The following is a 20,636-nucleotide window of genomic DNA, read 5'->3' as shown; positions in this document are numbered from 1 at the left end:
CATGTATTAGGTGAAATACCACAGTGTGCCATTACAGCAGCAATGTTTGTGACCTGTTGCTACATAAAAAGGGCAACCAGTGAAGAACAAACATTTTAAATAAACCCATATTTATGTTTATTTATTTTCCCTTTTGTACTTTAACTTCGCACATCGTTATAACACTGTAGATAGCAATAATATGACATTTGAAATGTCTCTGTTCCTTTGAAACTGTTGTGATTGTAATGTTTACTGTTCTTTTTATTTCACTTTGTTTATTACCAATTTCACTTGCTTTGGCGATGTAAACATATGTTTCCCATGTCAATAAAGCCCTTTGAATTGATTCAGCACACACACCATGTCATGTGACAGTGGTAATTCAGCACACACACCATGTCATGTGATAGTGGTATTCAGCACACGCATCATGTCATGTGACAGTGGTATTCAGCACACGCATCATGTCATGTGACAGTGGTAATTCAGCACACACACCATGTCATGTGACAGTGGTAATTCAGCACACACACCATGTCATATCAATAGCGCACCAACAGAAGGTCAAAACAATCAGTGTTAGGGGGTATGTGTAATAATTACGTGCTGCTTATGAATGTGGTATGTATGGGATATGAATGTATTGAGAGGTCCTTATATAGGTAACCTTCATGTATAGTATTGCTGCAGAGGGTTCACCCTTGCACAGCTTCAAATTACATTTACATTTACATTTAAGTCATTTAGCAGACGCTCTTATCCAGAGCGTCAAATGACACAGCATTCTGCTTTCTCTTCAAAGTGGTTAGTTACATCATGTCATGTGGATATTCTGATCTAACGCAGAGACCACTATGTCATTTGGTATGACAAGCCAAGCTTTTACCAATATTGAGTGAATTCCTGTGGCCTAGACTGTGAGTGACAAGTTATACAATAGGGCAGGATGGATGGTAACTAACAGGAGTCAGCTGAGAATCAATTTAATAAACTTATTCAATTGATTCATTTCAGATGCCTTTGACAACCTTCCTGTCTAAGGCCCTTCTACCCTGATTGCTCAGTTTGGCCGGGCGGCCAGCTCTGAATTTGTTTTGTGGAATTTCCAGACTGAAGTCCAGAGGGAGACAGTATGACACAGTTATTGTTTCATCGCAGTTTGATATTAATAATGAATACTCTTGTCACAGTGGCTGTTGTCTCACTGACCCAGTGACATTTTCACAGTGTTCACAGTGTTTGATTTGATTTCAGACTAAAAAGGCTATGTTTAAAATGGCACCCTTTTCTCAATATAGTGCACTACTTTTGACCAGGGCCCTAGGGAATAAGTCTCTCTTACTTGATGTCCGTGGCTGCGAAAGCTGACGTCCACACAAGTCATTGAATAGAGATTAGTCCCGACAATCTGATTATAGGTCATAGGCACGGCTGTGACTATAACAGAACGTGCGTTTCATCGAAAAGTGCAGGAAAATCTGATCACTGAAAATGGAAAAATATATCCATGCGCCACTTCAACCGATTGATAAAGGTGAACCACATTAAATGGGGCCGAGGTTGCAATACCTACAGCTTCCACACGATGTCAACAGTCTTGTCATTTGCCTAGGCTTTGTTTCTTGGTCAAACGAACAAGAGACAGCCCATTTCTTCAGGTCTCCGACCGGATATTTTGGTTGAGATTTACCCGGACATTATTTCCAGACGTACAGCTATAGAATATCGCCTCGTGATCAATTTGATCGCTTATTAACGTTTACTAATACCTAAAGTTGCATTACAAAAGTATTTCGAAGTGTTTTGTGAAAGTTAATCGTCAACTTTTTTTATTTAAAAAAATGACGTTATGTTATAAAACACAATTTTTTTCGTTGATCACACAGTCTTCATAGATCGATATCTAGGCTATATATGGACCGATTTAATCGGAAAAAAGACCCAATAGTGGTTATGGGACATCTAGGAGTGCCAACAAAGAAGATGGTCAAAGGTAATGAATGTTTTATATTTTATTTGTGCGGTTTGTGTAGCGACGACTATGCTAATTATTTTGTTTACGTCCCCTGTGGGTCTTTTGGGGTGTTACATGCTATCAGATAATAGCTTCTCATGCTTTCGCCGAAAAGCATTTTAAAAATCTGACTTGTTGCCTGGATTCACAACGAGTGTAGCTTTAATTCAATACCCTGCATGTGTATTTTAATGAACGTTTGAGTTTTAACGAGTGCTATTAGCATTTAGCGTAGTGTATTTGCATTTCCAGATGTCTAGATGGGACGCCTGCGTGTCAGGTAGGAGCAAGAGGTTAATGAGTAGGCTTGTCCAAACTTTTGACTGGTACTGTATATCTACAGAAATAAGACAGGTTCTGCTTCTGTTGCGTGTTTGAGTGTTTGTATAAAAGCTACTGATTCCATGAGCTTCAAGCCTCATGCAACCACAACATGTCGGATAAAGCAGTTTCACCAATATTTTTAATCTTTGCTATGCTGTAATAAAGGCTTTACACTTTTTTTGTTAGAACAGTCTCTCTGGTATTACTGATTGTAACATCTGCTTCGATCTCACACCCCCAAACACCTAGATCCCCTGAACACAGTTCACTCTCCAGATCCCAATCACCTGAATTCTAATCACCTGTTCACAAACATGTATGCCATTACCACACACTATTTAGTTCAGTTCTTTGCACCCCATCACTGTGAGGTATTGTTTGTTTTGTGACACACGTCTTTCAGAGGTCTGTTAACGACGCCTTTTGCCTATTCCCTACTTGTACTTTAGCCTATCAGATTTCCTGTTATCTACCTATTGCTTCATCTTCCGGAACTATGTTACTAGCCTTTTCCCTCACTGTACTGTTGCCCTTTTGGACGCACTGTGTATGACCTTCTGCCTGCCCCTGGACCCAGCTACATGCCTCCTCCTGTGTATGACCTTCTGCCTGCCCCTGGACCCAGCTACATGCCTCCTCCTGTGTATGACCTTCTGCCTATCACTGGACCCAGCTACATGCCTCTTCCTGTGGTCCTTTGCAATAAACACCTGCTGCTTCCTGCGCTTGAAACCAGCTCTCTGTCTTCCCTTGTGTTCATTACACTGAAAATGTATTTAGTGTTGTTTTCACTATCCCAAATTATCAGAAACATCACACTGTAATCAAACATAATATGCATGCAGCGCTTGCACCTTTACCATCCTTCTTTTTCTTGGTATCTAGTAGTTTCCACAACTAAGTCAAAATGTTCCGCACATCTGCCTTCCCCTTTCCCGCCTGAGCAACCTAGAAACATTAATCCGTTTCGAGTTTCTTTTTCATGTTCTCATCCATTTTGCTGTCACATGTTATGGTGTTCAGTTTGTTATAATCAATTTATTGATGTGAATGTGATAGGCTATAGGTCAGGCCCCATTGGTCACTTGCATTCGATGCATACATGTGTCACATAAAGAGAGCAAGAGTTGAGGGAATAGGTCATGTTTTTCCAAAACAAATGAAGGATTCCAGTAACCAAACTTTCCAGTCAGAAATGGCTGTAATTATGTCACAGCTTCAGCAACACAGACAGCACGATAAACACTGTTGATGTTCTTTGGTGGCCGCGGCAGCAGTGAGGAGTGCGAGACAATGGGTGCTAGTCACACAGGCACTTGCTGTCATTTATTTGAACACAGGGCAGCAAGTCTGAGTCCAGCCTGGCACAATCAAATCAATTTCGGTCAGACTCCCTCTAGATTAATGTGTGTATCTTAATTATTTCATCAAACGGTGCGCTTAAAGCATCAGACAAGTTCAGTGCATATAGTTGATTTTATTAAAACAGGGTGTTTTATATATGAAAAACTACATCTTTTAAAATCAATTTTTCTAAAGAACAGACGGGATCTCTGTAGACAAAGATGTTGTTTTGTGTCGGGGACAGCCTTACCACATGTTTATTAGGTTACTCATTGCCTTCTTTGTGTTGTGTCACTCTTCACACTGGTCCCTCTCACATACTAAACTCACCCAATGTGCTAATGTTGACTTTAAAGCTTCTGGAACCCTTCACTCACTGCCTTCTCAAAAACACCTCACTCATAAGTCTTCTTCATGCAGGGAAGTACTCTTTCTCTCTCTGTCATTTTAAATACATTATCTCCCCACAGTAAGTCACATGCAGGGTGATTATCATAGCTGTTTCGTATGTGTGGCATTGGCACATTAATAATTTAATACCAGCAGCAAGTCATTTCTCCTGACTGGAGCCAGATGTGCTGCTGTTCTTCCTGTACAGCTGACTGGGTAGAAGCCTGAGGTGCGGTAACAGCAGGTGATTGGGTTCACATGGATGATCCCTAATCTGAGCAGCAGGAAGCTGAACAGCCAGCTCACTGAGACCAGAGCCTCCTCAGATTGATCATATCCCCTAGTCTCATCATCTACTGTACCTACCTGTTCTCTTGTTTATTTGCTCTCCCTTTTATTTCTCTCCTTTCTCTCTTATATTCTCTTTTCTTTCTTTCATTCTCTCTTTTCTCTTTTATTCTTTCTTTTCGTTCTTTCATTCTCTCTTCTTTCTTTCATTCTCTCTTTCTTTCTCCACAGCATGGTTACTAATTTGAATAGTGAACACTGTTAGTTTCCAGCATTTCAGAGCATGGTACATGGTATGTGCGTTTGCATGTGTCTGTGCGTTTGCATGTGAACCTGGAGTGGAAGTTTAGAGCGGCTGGTATACTGAGCGGTTCACTACAGGGTGGTGATGACTAGTGGTATTAAAGTGAACAGCTGATGATTCAGTTCAATCCAGTAAAGCTCCATTTACGTCACATAATGGAGCTTTGGATCGACGAGTCATTTTCATCACCATCTTAGTAGTAGAAATAGGGAAATACGTACTGCATAATAGTATCTCAGGATTCTTTCTTAAAAAACAAACCCTTTATTCTCTTTTTTTGGTCAGAAAGGGCACATTTAGTTGGCCTAAGTGTTGATCTTTTTTACATGTTCATGTTTTATTTTTGTCTTTCTCTCCCTGCAGTGTTACTAAACTGTTGTTCTCTTATTCTGTTCAAACTGTTCTTAAGAAGGGTTCAGTCGTGGATGTGAAAATAGTGGAGAGCAGATTCACCATGACTTCAGTAGCTGCTGTATCTCCATATCACCTACAGCAATAAGAGAGAACAATTACCAAGATAAATATTCAGTTGAACTGACAGTATGACCAGGCTACTAAGACCACATGTACTTTCAGTGTTTGCCCCTATATCCATTGAGCAGCGGCCAGCTGCTAAATCGTTGCCACCACAATTTAATATAACAAAAACGTTTTCAGTGTAAACTTAAATGACTGAAACCAGATATAAAGTAGGAAGAAAAGATAGAGGCATATATATATATATATATATATATATATATATATACACACACACACACACTGAACAAAAATATCACTGCAACATGTAAAGTAAATTGGTCCCATGTTTCATAATTTGAAATGAAACAGCCCTGGTGGTAGTGGCTACAGTGATCTGAACTAGCTGTTGCGATAGGGGTTTTTGTATGAACTGAAGTCCAGAGGGAGACAGTATGACACAGTTATTGTTTCATCGCAGTTTGATATTAATAATGAATACTCTTGTCACAGTGGCTGTTGTCTCACTGACCCAGTGACATTTTCACAGTGTTCACAGTGTTTGATTTGATTTCAGACTAAAAAGGCTATGTTTAAAATGGCACCCTTTTCTCAATATAGTGCACTACTTTTGACCAGGGCCCTAGGGAATAAGTCTCTCTTACTTGGTGGCTGTGAAAGCTGACGTCCACACAAGTCATTGAATAGAGATTAGTCCCGACAATCTGATTATAGGTCATAGGCATCGTCCTTATTGGACAGAGGGAAATTTGGGATTGGGAGTGGTATGACTTCTATACATTCAGATCTGTGGGCATCTAATTTGAATTTTTACATTTGAGCAGTTGGCATTTCACTTCCTTGCCTGAAGTAGGCTGTTAAATTAATTCAATTACGTGTATTTTTTAAAGAAGGGTTTCATGTTTGATAATGGTTAGATATCCTAACGCTATCTCAATGGCCGTGTCATAATATCCATACTCGCATACTACATACTTAGCCTGCATAGTATGTACTCATTGTTGCATAGTATTTATGACATAATGTGTAGTAAAAATGATGTAATATTCCACGGCCATAGCGGACATCTTTGCAACAGGTTCACATACAGTTGAAGTCGGAAGTTTACATAAACTGAGTTTAAATGTATTTGGCTAAGGTGTTTCACAATTCCTGACATTTAATCCTAGTAAAAAATCCCTTTCTTAGGTCAGTTAGGAATAAACGTAGAGAGAATTATTTATTTCAGCTTTTATTTCTTTCATCACATTCCCAGTGGGTCAGAAGTTTACAGACACTCAATTAGTGTTTGGTAGCATTGCCTTTTAAATTGTTTAACTTGGGTCAAACATTTCAGGTAGCCTTCCACAAGCTTCCCACAATAAGTTGGGTGAATTTTGGCCCATTCCTCCAGACAGAGCTGGTGTAACTGAGTCAGGTTTGTAGGCTTCCTTGCTTGCACACGCTTTTTCAGTTTTGCCCACAAATGTTCTATAGGATTGAGGTCAGGGCTTTGTGATGGCCACTCCAATACCTTGACTTTGTTGTCCTTAAGCCATTTTGCCACAACTTTGGAAGTATGCTTTTGTCCATTTGGAAGACCCATTTGTGACCAAGCTTTAACTTCCTGACCGATGTCTTGAGATGTTGCTTCAATATACCCACATCATTTTCCTGCTTCATGATGTCATCTATTTTGTGAAGTGCACCAGTCCCTCCTGCAGCAAAGCACCCCCACAACATGATGCTGCCACCCCCGTGCTTCACGGTTGGGTTGGTGTTCTTCGGATTGCAAGCGTCCCCCCTTTTCCTCCAAACATAACGATGGTCATTATGGCCAAGCAGTTATATTTTTGTTTCATCAGACCAGAGGACATTTCTCCAAAAAGTATGATCTTTGTCCCCATGTGCAGTTGCAAACCGTAGTCTGTCTTTTTTATGGCGGTTTTGGAGCAGTGGCTTCTTCCTTGCTGAGTGGCTTCTCAGTTTATGTCAATATAGGACTCGTTTTACTGTGGACATAGATACTTTTGTACCTGTTTCCTCCAGCATCTTCACAAGGTCCTTTGCTGTTGTTCTGGGATTGATTTGCTCCTTTCGCACCAAAGTATGTTCAAAGTATGAACGCGTCTCCTTCCTGAGCGGTAATGATGGCTGCATGGTCCCATGGTGTTTATACTTGCGTACTATTGTTTGTACAGATGAACGTGGTACCTTCAGGCGTTTGAAAATTGTTCCCAAGGATGAACCAGACTTGTGGAGGTCTACAATTTTTTTTCTGAGGTCTTGACTGATTTTCCCATGATGTCAAGCAAGGAGGCACTGAGTTTAAAGGTAGGCCTTGAAATACATCCACAGGTACACCTCCAATTGACCAATTATGTCAATTAGCCTATCAGAAGCTTCTAAAGCCATGACATCATTTTCTGGAATTGTCCAAGCTGTTTAAAGGCACAGTCAACTTAGTGTATGTAAACTTCTGACCCACTGGAATTGTGATACAGTGATACAGTGAATTAGTGTAATAATTAGTGTAATAATCTGTCTGTAAACAATTGTTGGAAAAATGACTTGTCATGCACAAAGTAGATGTCCTAACCGACTTGCCAAAACTATAGTTTATTAACAAGACATTTGTGGAGTGGTTGAAAAATGAGTTTTAATGACTCCAGACTTAACTGTATGTAAACTTCCGACTTCAACTGTATATAAACCGGAAAGGTTGCTCGACAACTGTGTGCTTATCGGGTATCCAGCTAACTTCAATTCCTACTAAAGCATGTAGCTAACATTATCTATTTAGCTAAAGTAAAGGCATGGCAGGCTGCAAATATCAATCTTATTTGAGCTTTTCTTTCCATAATATGGACTTGATCTTCTGTATACCACCCCTACCTTGTCACAACACAACTGATTGGCTCAAACACATTAAATAATATATATTTTAACAAGGCACAGCTGTTAATTGAAATGCATTCCAGGTGACTACCTCATGAAGCTGGTTGAGAGAATGTCAAGAGTGTGCAAAGCTGTCATCAACGCAATGGGTGGCTACTTTGAAGAAACTAAAATCTGTTTAACATTTTTTTGGTTACTACATGATTCCATATGTGTTATTTCATAATGTTGATGTCTTCACTATTATTTTACAATGTAGAAAATAGTTGTAAAAAAAAATGTAAACCTGGAATGAGCAGGTGTGTTCAAACTTTTGACCTGTACTGTACAGCCAGGAACATTTAACCGTTAGGCTCCTCCTCTCCTCACTTTTAGACAATTAAGGCAATGACTGTTTTCTCATCTCCTCACTCCCCTGCTGGCTCTGCTGCATAGTTCTCAACACCAATATGCTGGTTAACTTTGCTATTATTCACACAGCAACATGGTCTAGAAAAAGGTGCCAATTCAACAGCGCACTGAATTCCAGAAACGCATATCCAACGCGGGAGATAGTGCATGTTATTAAAAATACACATACACACACACACACACACATATATATATATATATATATATATATATATATATATATATATGCGTGTTTTTAAAAATTATTATTAGTGTTCCACCATTGTTCTTACATAATATAACCATATACAATTTCAGTAGCACGAGTGATGGACTGTGACATCCCCACGGACTCCACAATGGATTAGGCCACTCAGACAGGCACCAATCAGACAGGCGTCTTGTGCTCCATGAAAAAGATGTTTTGCGACCGACTGCTCGACTAAAGAAATCTCGTTCCACCAACAGCCTGTCAACCAAACAATCAACTAGTCGACTACATGGGATCAGCCCTAGAGTATGGAGTTTATTAGTTAATAATTTGGGCCATTAAGTTTGCTAGCTTTGCCTCAGGATAAACGAACACACACACACACAGTGCATCTGTCATAATACAGCTGTGTGACAGCCTTCCGGATGGAAACTACTGGAGAAACAATCATTCTTGTTATCTGAAGTACAGTATACTCAGCCTTCGTCTGAAACAACATCCTATTTCCTATATAATGCACAACTTTTGGACCAATATCATATGGGTAGTGCAAGGGGAATAGGTTAACCCTCTTTGCCACCCAATCCCCCTCTATATAGCAACATGCAATGGCCATGAAGACAGATGATGCTATCTTTTTTATCCAACCTCTCCTCTGGCTCCCAGCTGTTCACAACCAGGGTTGAAATTAGAAAACAGAAAAACAAAACATCCATTTTATCAGCTTATGTCTGTTTATTAGAACGCTTAATACCGAAAGAGGTCATGCTTTCTACTGAACCATCAAAATGGGCAGGGACAGGGGTACAAGGGGTGGTCCCAGTGGTGTGTACATCTGGTTCAGAGGTAAGCGCCAGCAACAGTGGGTGTGTTCCACTGCTGGGCCTCAATGGACTCTAGGGATTAAGGGGGAAGGGCTGCACTGACAACATATCTGCTCAGAGACAAGGGAGGAGAGAAGGAAACCCCCTGTCCTCATCCCCCCATCTCTATCCTCATCTAAGGCGTAGGGAGAGGAGGGGATGGAGGGAGAGCCCTAGGGTGGACCAGTAGCCTTTCACTCCCAACACCTGCCAGCCCATCCTGAGAGGGAGTCCAAACGCAACATACGCACACTCGTGCCAACATACACACACACTTTACTAGTTAATAGAAGACTTCCATTGCTCAGGCTATCCGTTTAGTCACACATCATTGCTGCTTGCTCATGTAGACTATACACATCAATAAGCTTTATAAAGACCCAGATATACTGTAAATCAGGAGCTTATATTCATGCAAAGACCAGGGTGCATATTCATAAACCCTCTCAGAGTAGGCATTCTGATCCAGAATCAGATCTCCACCAGTCCATGTAATCTTACTTATTATGATGTAAAATGCTAAACTGATCCTAGATCAGCACTCCTACTCTGAGACAGTTTATGAACACTGATGACTTCTAAACATATTCATAAAGAGTAGTGATACTGACAGAAACACATACAGTAGGTCTCTCTGACCCAGTTCTATTAGAGGTTGAACACTGGCATCACTGTACTGCCATCCAGGACTTTACAAGTCACTAACACACTCTGTTCTCTATGCCATGGCTGACGCCATCGCTTGATGCTAACAAGCTAGGGTGAACTATAGATGACCGTGATGATTTAATTCAGTCCTCCCTTCTCTACAGGCTGAGAGGAAAAAGGGAAGGAAGAGGGAGAGAATATATCCACCCTCCCTCAAACGCCTCATCCCGCTGGGCCTAGGAAGGAAAAGCAGAGTGTAAAAGAGAGGGAGTGAACCGTCTTTCATCCTGCCTTCCCCTCCCCACCTCCCTCTCCTCTCCTGAGGAATATCTGATATTATCTTTCTTATCCAACTCCCTAAACCCAATCCCAATGTCCCGTCTTTTCCCCTCCCCACCTCCCTCTCCTCTCCTCTCCTGAGGAATATCTGATATTATCTTTCTTATCCAACTCCCTAAACCCAATCCCAATGTCCCATCTTTTCCCCTCCCCACCTCCCTCTCCTCTCCTGAGGAATATCTGATATTATCTTTCTTATCCAACTCCCTAAACCCAATCCCAATGTCCCATCTTTTCCCCTCCCCACCTCCCTCTCCTCTCCTGAGGAATATCTGATATTATCTTTCTTATCCAACTCCCTAAACCCAATCCCAATGTCCCGTCTTTTCCCCTCCCCTTCCCTCCCCCTTACTCTATTGTCTCATCTGCTCCCAAGTGGCGCAGTGGTCTAAGGCACTGCATCTCAGTGCAAGAGGCATCACTGCAGTCCCTGGTTCAAATCCAGGCTGTATCACTTCCGGCCGTGATTGAGAGTCCAATAGGGCAGCGCACAAACCCGTGGTCTGGGTTTGGCCGGGGTAGGACCGCATCGTAAATAAGAACGTGTTCGTAAATGACTTGCTTAGTTAAATAAAGGTTCAATAAAACACTTTTTAAATTAATCACAGCTCCCTTCCTCATTTAACTCCCACCTCTATCCCTTCCCTCCCAATGTACAACCTCTCCCCTCTCCCTAATTTAGATTAACATCCCTCCCCATTCCTTACCTCCCCTACTGTCTAAGCAGCCCCTCCAGAGGAATGTCAAACAATCCCTTTCTCAAACTCCCAACTCCACCCCCCCAGAAATACCTCTACCCCTCAGGGATGCCTCTGTCATGGAGGGACGTGTCAGGACACGAGAGACAGGCCAGAGGAGAGATAACAAGACAGGGGTAACATCTCTGGATCAGATAACCCTGATAAATAAAGCCAGGTCAAGTCACTGTAGATCCTGGAGAAACCTTCACTGACTGATTGGGAGAAGCCTGGATGAAACCTGGTTTATGGACTGTAGACTTAACACAACAACAGAGATGTGGTCTGAATCAAAAACAATAACTTTAATTCCTAAGATTAATATTACAATTGAGGCTTATTTCTAATTTAAGGAATTTGGATAGTAACAATTGAGCTTGGGTAGGTCCAGTTTGGCACCACCTTTCAGGAACTAGAGATTTGTAGGACATTCTGGGAATCAGTGTTCTCTCCCAGCTGGGCATCCTTACAACACTGCTTTACAACACTGCTTTACAACACTGCTTTACAACACTGCTTTACAACACTGCTTTACAACACTGCTCGGCACCATGTCTGCTACAATCCTTTTGAAATGACTATCAGCTGTGAAAAGTGAAAGACACTCCTTTTTTAAAGAATGCAAGGCCAACAATTTCCTAAAAAGTAAGAACCACACACATAAGGAAGCACACACCAGAGCACATGCACACACACCAGAGCACATGCACATGCACACACACCAGAGCACATGCACACACACCAGAGCACATGCACATGCACACACACCAGAGCACATGCACACACACCAGAGCACATGCACACACACCAGAGCACATGCACATGCACACACACCAGAGCACATGCACATGCACACACACCAGAGCACATGCACACACACCAGAGCACATGCACACACACCAGAGCACATGCACATGCACACACACCAGAGCACATGCACACACACCAGAGCACATGCACATGCACATGCACACACACCAGAGCACATGCACACACACCAGAGCACATGCACACACACAAACTGCTCCATGCAGAGAACTGAAAGTAGGGTGTTCTTGAAGAGCTCAGTACAAAAAGTAAAATGTCATTGTACTGAGTTTTTTCGGCCACCTCTTGTATAATTTCTCTGAGATTTAAAACAATGAGCGTTTTCAGTTTCCTGTTAATCTTTCACCTTGAACTTCATCTTTGTATTGATTCTCTGTGCTTAGTGGGCTGCTGATCACACACACCAACACAGTCACACACAGTACTTAGTGGGCTACTGATCACACTCACCAACACAGTCACACACAGTGCTTAGTGGGCTGCTGATCACACACACCAACACAGTCACACACAGTACTTAGTGGGCTACTGATCACACTCACCAACACAGTCACACACAGTGCTTAGTGGGCTGCTGATCACACACACCAACACAGTCACACACAGTGCTTAGTGGGCTACTGATCACACACACCAACACAGTCACACACAGTGCTTAGTGGGCTACTGATCACACACACCAACACAGTCACACACAGTACTTAGTGGGCTACTGATCACACACACCAACACAGTCACACACAGTGCTTAGTGGGCTACTGATCACACACACCAACACAGTCACACACAGTGCTTAGTGGGCTACTGATCACACACACCAACACAGTCACACACAGTACTTAGTGGGCTACTGATCACACTCACCAACACAGTCACACACAGTGCTTAGTGGGCTACTGATCACACACACCAACACAGTCACACACAGTGCTTAGTGGGCTGCTGATCACACACACCAACACAGTCACACACAGTGCTTAGTGGGCTACTGATCACACACACCAACACAGTCACACACAGTGCTTAGTGGGCTGCTGATCACACACACCAACACAGTCACACACAGTGCTTAGTGGGCTACTGATCACACACACCAACACAGTCACACACAGTGCTTAGTGGGCTACTGATCACACACACCAACACAGTCACACACAGTGCTTAGTGGGCTACTGATCGCACACACCAACACAGTCACACACAGTGCTTAGTGGGCTGCTGATCACACACACCAACACAGTCACACACAGTGCTTAGTGGGCTGCTGATCACACACACCAACACAGTCACACACAGTGCTTAGTGGGCTACTGATCACACACACCAACACAGTCACACACAGTGCTTAGTGGGCTACTGATCACACACACCAACACAGTCACACACAGTGCTTAGTGGGCTGCTGATCACACTCACCAACACAGTCACACACAGTGCTTAGTGGGCTACTGATCACACACACCAACACAGTCACACACAGTGCTTAGTGGGCTACTGATCACACACACCAACACAGTCACACACAGTACTTAGTGGGCTACTGATCACACACACCAACACAGTCACACACAGTGCTTAGTGGGCTACTGATCACACACACCAACACAGTCACACACAGTACTTAGTGGGCTACTGATCACAGACACCAACACAGTCACACACAGTGCTTAGTGGGCTACTGATCACACACACCAACACAGTCACACACAGTGCTTAGTGGGCTACTGATCACACACACCAACACAGTCACACACAGTGCTTAGTGGGCTACTGATCACACACACCAACACAGTCACACACAGTGCTTAGTGGGCTACTGATCACACACACCAACACAGTCACACACAGTGCTTAGTGGGCTACTGATCACACACACCAACACAGTCACACACAGTGCTTAGTGGGCTACTGATCACACTCACCAACACAGTCACACACAGTGCTTGGTGTAGGCTACTGATCACACACACCAACACAGTCACACACAGTGCTTGGTGTAGGCTACTGATTACACCATTAGAGACCATACAAAAGAGCTGAGGACTGACGTTCCTTGCAGCAATCTATGGCGTCACACTCCATTGTGTTCAGGAGCCCTGTTGTGTTGCATTGAGCAGAAGAACACAGTGAAAAACATGCAATGGTTTGTCTGAATTCACTCCAGACCACAATGCTATAATAATTTATTTAATGAGTACGACTTAGGGGAATGAACGAAAGAGAATGAAAGAAAAAAGAAAAAGAGAGAAGCAGGAAAGAGAGAGTGAAAGAGAGAAAGCGCTGGAAAGGCTGTGAGAAGGGGACTGGGACTGTCTGGCAGCAGACATGCTGGCTGGTTTAGGCCTTGGCATCCTGCTTCTACCCTCCCATCATCCTGAGTCTTACCATCAAACAGCTTCATAAAATGAATATGCCCTGGCAATGGAGCAAAGCACTTCAGTTTAACTACATCAGAGCAAGCCGTTCTCCACAGAGAAAACACTAACTCTAAAGCGACTTTCTCAAAACAGTACATGCAGCTGGAGTGGAGGGCGTACCAGTGGGCTATAGGATGGTTTTTATAATGCATTCTAGAGAACATGACATTTACATATACTCCTGGCTGCATCATACCAGGACAAGCAATATGAGGGCAGGACAGACCTGAAGAAACCTGTGTTATCACATGGTACTACCTTTGATGGTCCATTCTATTACCACATGGTTATGTTGTGAGAGAATGCAAAGAGTAAATGGATAAGATACTGAATCCTTCCACCAACCCCATAAAATGATGAATGGGCAGTGATCTCTAGCCTTACAACTGATTTATACTGTATACTGACTGTATCCTTCACTATCTATTCCTTACTATCTATTGCATCTTAGCCACTCTGTCACTGCTCATCCATATATTTTATACCTATATATTTTCATCCCATTCCTTTACTAGATTGTGTGCATTAGGTTTTGTTGTGGAATTTGTTAGATATTACCTGTTAGATACTGCTGCTCTGTAGGATCTATAAGCATAAGCATTTCGCTACACTCGCAATAACATCTGCTAACCATGTGTATGTGACCAATACAATTTGATTTGATCTAGTAAACAAAGCCCAGTTACTGAATTTGACAATGGCCTAATGACCCCTGACCTCTCCAAAACCTTCAGGAGTTCTGAAATCCCTGCTTGCTGACCCACTTCACTCAGTCCATAAGAGTTGAGTTGTGTGTGGGTCCTTCTCGCCTGTGATCCACGTAGTGAATCACAATCCCACACACACCTCTGGAGCAACTCTCCACTCCTCCTATTCTCGAATCGCTAAGAGGACATTTAAACCCATTGTCCTAAAGCCCAACCACTGCGCTCCACACCGCGGCTCTGTGATGAGGACATTCACCTCACCACGGATCGCGATGACGCGAACCCTGTGGTCAAAAGCAAATCGAGAGAAAGTGGTCGATAAACCCAGGAAGAAACATGTTTACTGGGACGTCAAGAGACTCAATTATGATCCGTTTAGCCTCACGATATCGCGGACAGTATCAAAATAGTGGAGTCTATCAATTAAATCAAATTCCAAGGCATTTGATGTTTGTATGAAAAAAATGGTTTTATAGATGCATCAAATAATTTGTTTTACTAAGGCAAAACAAATCACCTACATAATGTAGTGTTTAGTTTACTATTTCTTTAAGTGTGTATCACTGTCGTTTACTAAGCCACTGCCCTACTAGAAGCCGTTCTCACTCAATCTCTACTCCGTTATTATTGAATAAAGGCGCAAAGTGATCTAGCCTACTCATCGAGCTCGCACACTGCTCTAGCTAAAAATATAAGGAACTCTCAGACAGATGTCTTAACTAGTCTAAATACACGAGAGAGTAAATCTACTCACCTCTGAAAAACTTACTTGAACTGAATCCTATGTATTGTCTGTTAACTGCGCCGCTCCATCCGTGCAATAAAGGAGAAGCTCCGCTTTCCAACGTGAACTTTTGGTCCACTGGATCAGTAAAACAATGAATTCGACAGTGCTTTACGGAAAATGTCTTTCCTGACTACCTTATGAACTATATATATTTTCACTTGGGCATTATTCCTAATGTAACAAACACAGGCTACACAGCCCCACGCTCGTACCGAAAATCATGTGCATTGTAGTTTAGGTTTGTAGCGCTCGCCCTGGCTAACGTTGGACCAATGAAAAGGCAGAGTTGTAACAGTAGGCGGGGCCGTTTCGTGCCCTCACAACACGACAGGCGAGGAGTTGGCATCTCTGCAATGCCATCGGCTTTCGGCACTAGTCGTTGGGCACTGCTGTTCGTGCATGCCAACCGGGGCGACAGACTGGGGTAAATCCCGTGTCTACCCACTGTATTTGCGCAGCTGTCACGGTATGAACTGGCTCTTCCATTTTCACTGCCCCTAACGATAGGCTATGAAAACGGATCGAGATTAGCAAAGGGGTAGCAGCCTATTTGAAGGCTAGGCTACACGGGCCCCATTTAGGTATGGAGAGTGGTGGATTTTAATGACAAAGGGTTATTTATTCTGTATGGATGAAAAATAATGTGAATATAATCGATGAAGCCATTACATTGCCACAGATATTAAGTTTACTTTGAACATCAATCCTCCTCAAGGACGACTGAATATTATTTTCAGAACAGAACTGAAGATCTAGCCACACTCAAATGAATTTGCCTCAAGACTGGTTTCAGAAATTGCATTAGGCAGACAGCAAACAACAAACACATGAAATGGAACCAGGGACAGGACAAACAAGTGAATCCCTATACCTTAACTGCGTTAGGCCTAATGGACTGCAGACACACTACATCATGGCACAGGCGTGTCATGGCCTAGAAAATAGATTTACACTTCAACTAACTGGCCCTTACTATGATGACAGGCCAGATATGGTTGTCGTAATCCAGCGCTGCCAACTTGATTGGTATCCACCCTTGATTGGTTCCAGTACCAAGGGCGAGGGATGGGCAGAAAACGGACTGTCTGATCGGATCAATCCGTCTCATTTTAATACAGAGGAAGGAACTTTGTAAAGAAGGAGTCATCGGTGGAAATCCTTCACTTGTATCCATGTCACTGCATTGTGTATTTTATGTCCTTTATGTACCATGATACCAGTTCAAGTTACAACGTGATTTATTTAGAGGGTAAGCAACCTTTATATGAGCATAAATTAATTGTGCCAATTGCTATTGTCCTGGCACAGCACAGCAGTATTCTAAATGGTTTTATTTTCCCGAGTGACGCAGCGGTATAAAGCACTGCATCTCAGTGCTAGAGGTGTCACTACAGACCCTGGTTTGATCCCGGGCTGTATCACAACCGGTCGTGATCGGCAGTCCCATAGGGCGGTGCAAAATTGTCCCAGAGTGCTGTTTCGGTTCCTGAAACTAAACTAAAATCCTGAAAAACATACCTACTGTATAAGGATTATCACTGCTGGGAGGTGAATACTGTTCAGAGGTTATGAAAAACATACCTACTGTATAAGTACTATCACTGCTGGGAGGTGAATACTGTTCAGAGGATATGAAAAACATACCTACTGTATAAGTATTATCACTGCTGGGAGGTGAATACTGTTCAGAGGATATGAAAAACATACCTACTGTATAAGTATTATCACTGCTGGGAGGTGAATACTGTTCAGAGGTTATGATAAAAACATACCTACTGTATAAGTATTATCACTGCTGGGAGGTGAATACTGTTCAGAGGTTATGAAAACATACCTACTGTATAAGTATTATCACTGCTGGGAGGTGAATACTGTTCAGAGGATATGAAAACATACCTACTGTATAAGTATTATCACTGCTGGGAGGTGAATACTGTTCAGAGGATATGAAAAACATACCTACTGTATAAGTATTATCACTGCTGGGAGGTGAATACTGTTCAGAGGATATGAAAACATACCTACTGTATAAGTATTATCACTGCTGGGAGGTGAATACTGTTCAGAGGATATGAAAACATACCTACTGTATAAGTATTATCACTGCTGGGAGGTGAATACTGTTCAGAGGATATGAAAAACATACCTACTGTATAAGTATTATCACTGCTGGGAGGTGAATACTGTTCAGAGGATATGAAAAACATACCTACTGTATAAGTATTATCACTGCTGGGAGGTGAATACTGTTCAGAGGATATGAAAAACATACCTACTGTATAAGTATTATCACTGCTGGGAGGTGAATACTGTTCAGAGGATATGAAAAACATACCTACTGTATAAGTATTATCACTGCTGGGAGGTGAATACTGTTCAGAGGTTATGAAAAACATACCTACTGTATAAGTATTATCACTGCTGGGAGGTGAATACTGTTCAGAGGTTATGAAAAACATACCTACTGTATAAGTATTATCACTGCTGGGAGGTGAATACTGTTCAGAGGTTATGAAAAACATACCTACTGTATAAGTATTATCACTGCTGGGAGGTGAATACTGTTCAGAGGATATGAAAAACATACCTACTGTATAAGTATTATCACTGCTGGGAGGTGAATACTGTTCAGAGGTTATGAAAAACATACCTACTGTATAAGTATTATCACTGCTGGGAGGTGAATACTGTTCAGAGGATATGAAAAACATACCTACTGTATAAGTATTATCACTGCTGGGAGGTGAATACTGTTCAGAGGATATGAAAAACATACCTACTGTATAAGTATTATCACTGCTGGGAGGTGAATACTGTTCAGAGGATATGAAAAACATACCTACTGTATAAGTATTATCACTGCTGGGAGGTGAATACTGTTCAGAGGATATGAAAACATACCTACTGTATAAGTATTATCACTGCTGGGAGGTGAATACTGTTCAGAGGATATGAAAAACATACCTACTGTATAAGTATTATCACTGCTGGGAGGTGAATACTGTTCAGAGGTTATGAAAAACATACCTACTGTATAGTAAGTATTATCACTGCTGGGAGGTGAATACTGTTCAGAGGATATGAAAAAAACATACCTACTGTATAAGTATTATCACTGCTGGGAGGTGAATACTGTTCAGAGGATATGAAAAACATACCTACTGTATAAGTATTATCACTGCTGGGAGGTGAATACTGTTCAGAGGATATGAAAAACATACCTACTGTATAAGTATTATCACTGCTGGGAGGTGAATACTGTTCAGAGGATATGAAAAACATACCTACTGTATAAGTATTATCACTGCTGGGAGGTGAATACTGTTCAGAGGATATGAAAAACATACCTACTGTATAAGTATTATCACTGCTGGGAGGTGAATACTGTTCAGAGGATATGAAAAACATACCTACTGTATAAGTACTATCACTGCTGGGAGGTGAATACTGTTCAGAGGATATGAAAAACATACCTACTGTATAAGTACTATCACTGCTGGGAGGTGAATACTGTTCAGAGGATATGAAAAACATATCTACTGTATAAGTACTATTATCACTGCTGGGAGGTGAATACTGTTCAGAGGTTATGAAAAACATACCTACTGTATAAGTATTATCACTGCTGGGAGGTGAATACTGTTCAGAGGATATGAAAAACATACCTTTTGTATAAGTACTATCACTGCTGGGAGGTGAATACTGTTCAGAGGATATGAAAAACATACCTACTGTATAAGTACTATCACTGCTGGGAGGTGAATACTGTTCAGAGGATATGAAAAACATACCTACTGTATAAGTACTATTATCACTGCTGGGAGGTGAATACTGTTCAGAGGATATGAAAAACATACCTACTGTATAAGTACTATCACTGCTGGGAGGTGAATACTGTTCAGAGGATATGAAAAACATACCTACTGTATAAGTACTATCACTGCTGGGAGGTGAATACTGTTCAGAGGATATGAAAAACATACCTACTGTATAAGTACTATTATCACTGCTGGGAGGTGAATACTGTTCAGAGGTTATGAAAAACATACCTACTGTATAAGTATTATCACTGCTGGGAGGTGAATACTGTTCAGAGGATATGAAAAACATACCTTTTGTATAAGTACTATCACTGCTGGGAGGTGAATACTGTTCAGAGGATATGAAAAACATACCTACTGTATAAGTACTATTATCACTGCTGGGAGGTGAATACTGTTCAGAGGATATGAAAAACATACCTACTGTATAAGTATTATCACTGCTGGGAGGTGAATACTGTTCAGAGGTTATGAAAAACATACCTACTGTATAAGTATTATCACTGCTGGGAGGTGAATACTGTTCAGAGGATATGAAAAACATACCTACTGTATAAGTATTATCACTGCTGGGAGGTGAATACTGTTCAGAGGATATGAAAAACATACCTACTGTATAAGTATTATCACTGCTGGGAGGTGAATACTGTTCAGAGGATATGAAAACATACCTACTGTATAAGTATTATCACTGCTGGGAGGTGAATACTGTTCAGAGGATATGAAAACATACCTACTGTATAAGTATTATCACTGCTGGGAGGTGAATACTGTTCAGAGGATATGAAAAACATACCTACTGTATAAGTATTATCACTGCTGGGAGGTGAATACTGTTCAGAGGATATGAAAACATACCTACTGTATAAGTATTATCACTGCTGGGAG

At 41.7% G+C, this 20,636-nt stretch overlaps 1 protein-coding gene across 5 annotated transcripts in view; it reads right to left on the bottom strand.

Annotated features, from left to right (window-relative positions):
- The window catches only part of LOC118399580 (rho family-interacting cell polarization regulator 2), a 137,601-nt gene that overhangs the window by 61,071 nt on the left and 55,894 nt on the right, over nucleotides 1-20,636 (bottom strand). Inside the window, exon 1 of one of the 5 annotated variants that reach the window (XM_052472473.1) lies at nucleotides 15,895-16,167. The exons of 3 other annotated variants lie outside the window; for them this stretch is intronic. The gene's annotated coding sequence lies outside the window, so the exon portion shown is untranslated. Of the gene's footprint in view, nucleotides 1-15,894; nucleotides 16,168-20,636 lie in introns of those variants that run through there. One more of the 5 variants, XM_052472474.1, reaches the window with a different exon arrangement.

This window comes from Oncorhynchus keta, chromosome 20 (genome assembly GCF_023373465.1).
Source record: "Oncorhynchus keta strain PuntledgeMale-10-30-2019 chromosome 20, Oket_V2, whole genome shotgun sequence".
Taxonomy (NCBI): domain Eukaryota; kingdom Metazoa; phylum Chordata; class Actinopteri; order Salmoniformes; family Salmonidae; genus Oncorhynchus; species Oncorhynchus keta.
This window is presented reverse-complemented; position numbering and strand designations above follow the sequence as displayed.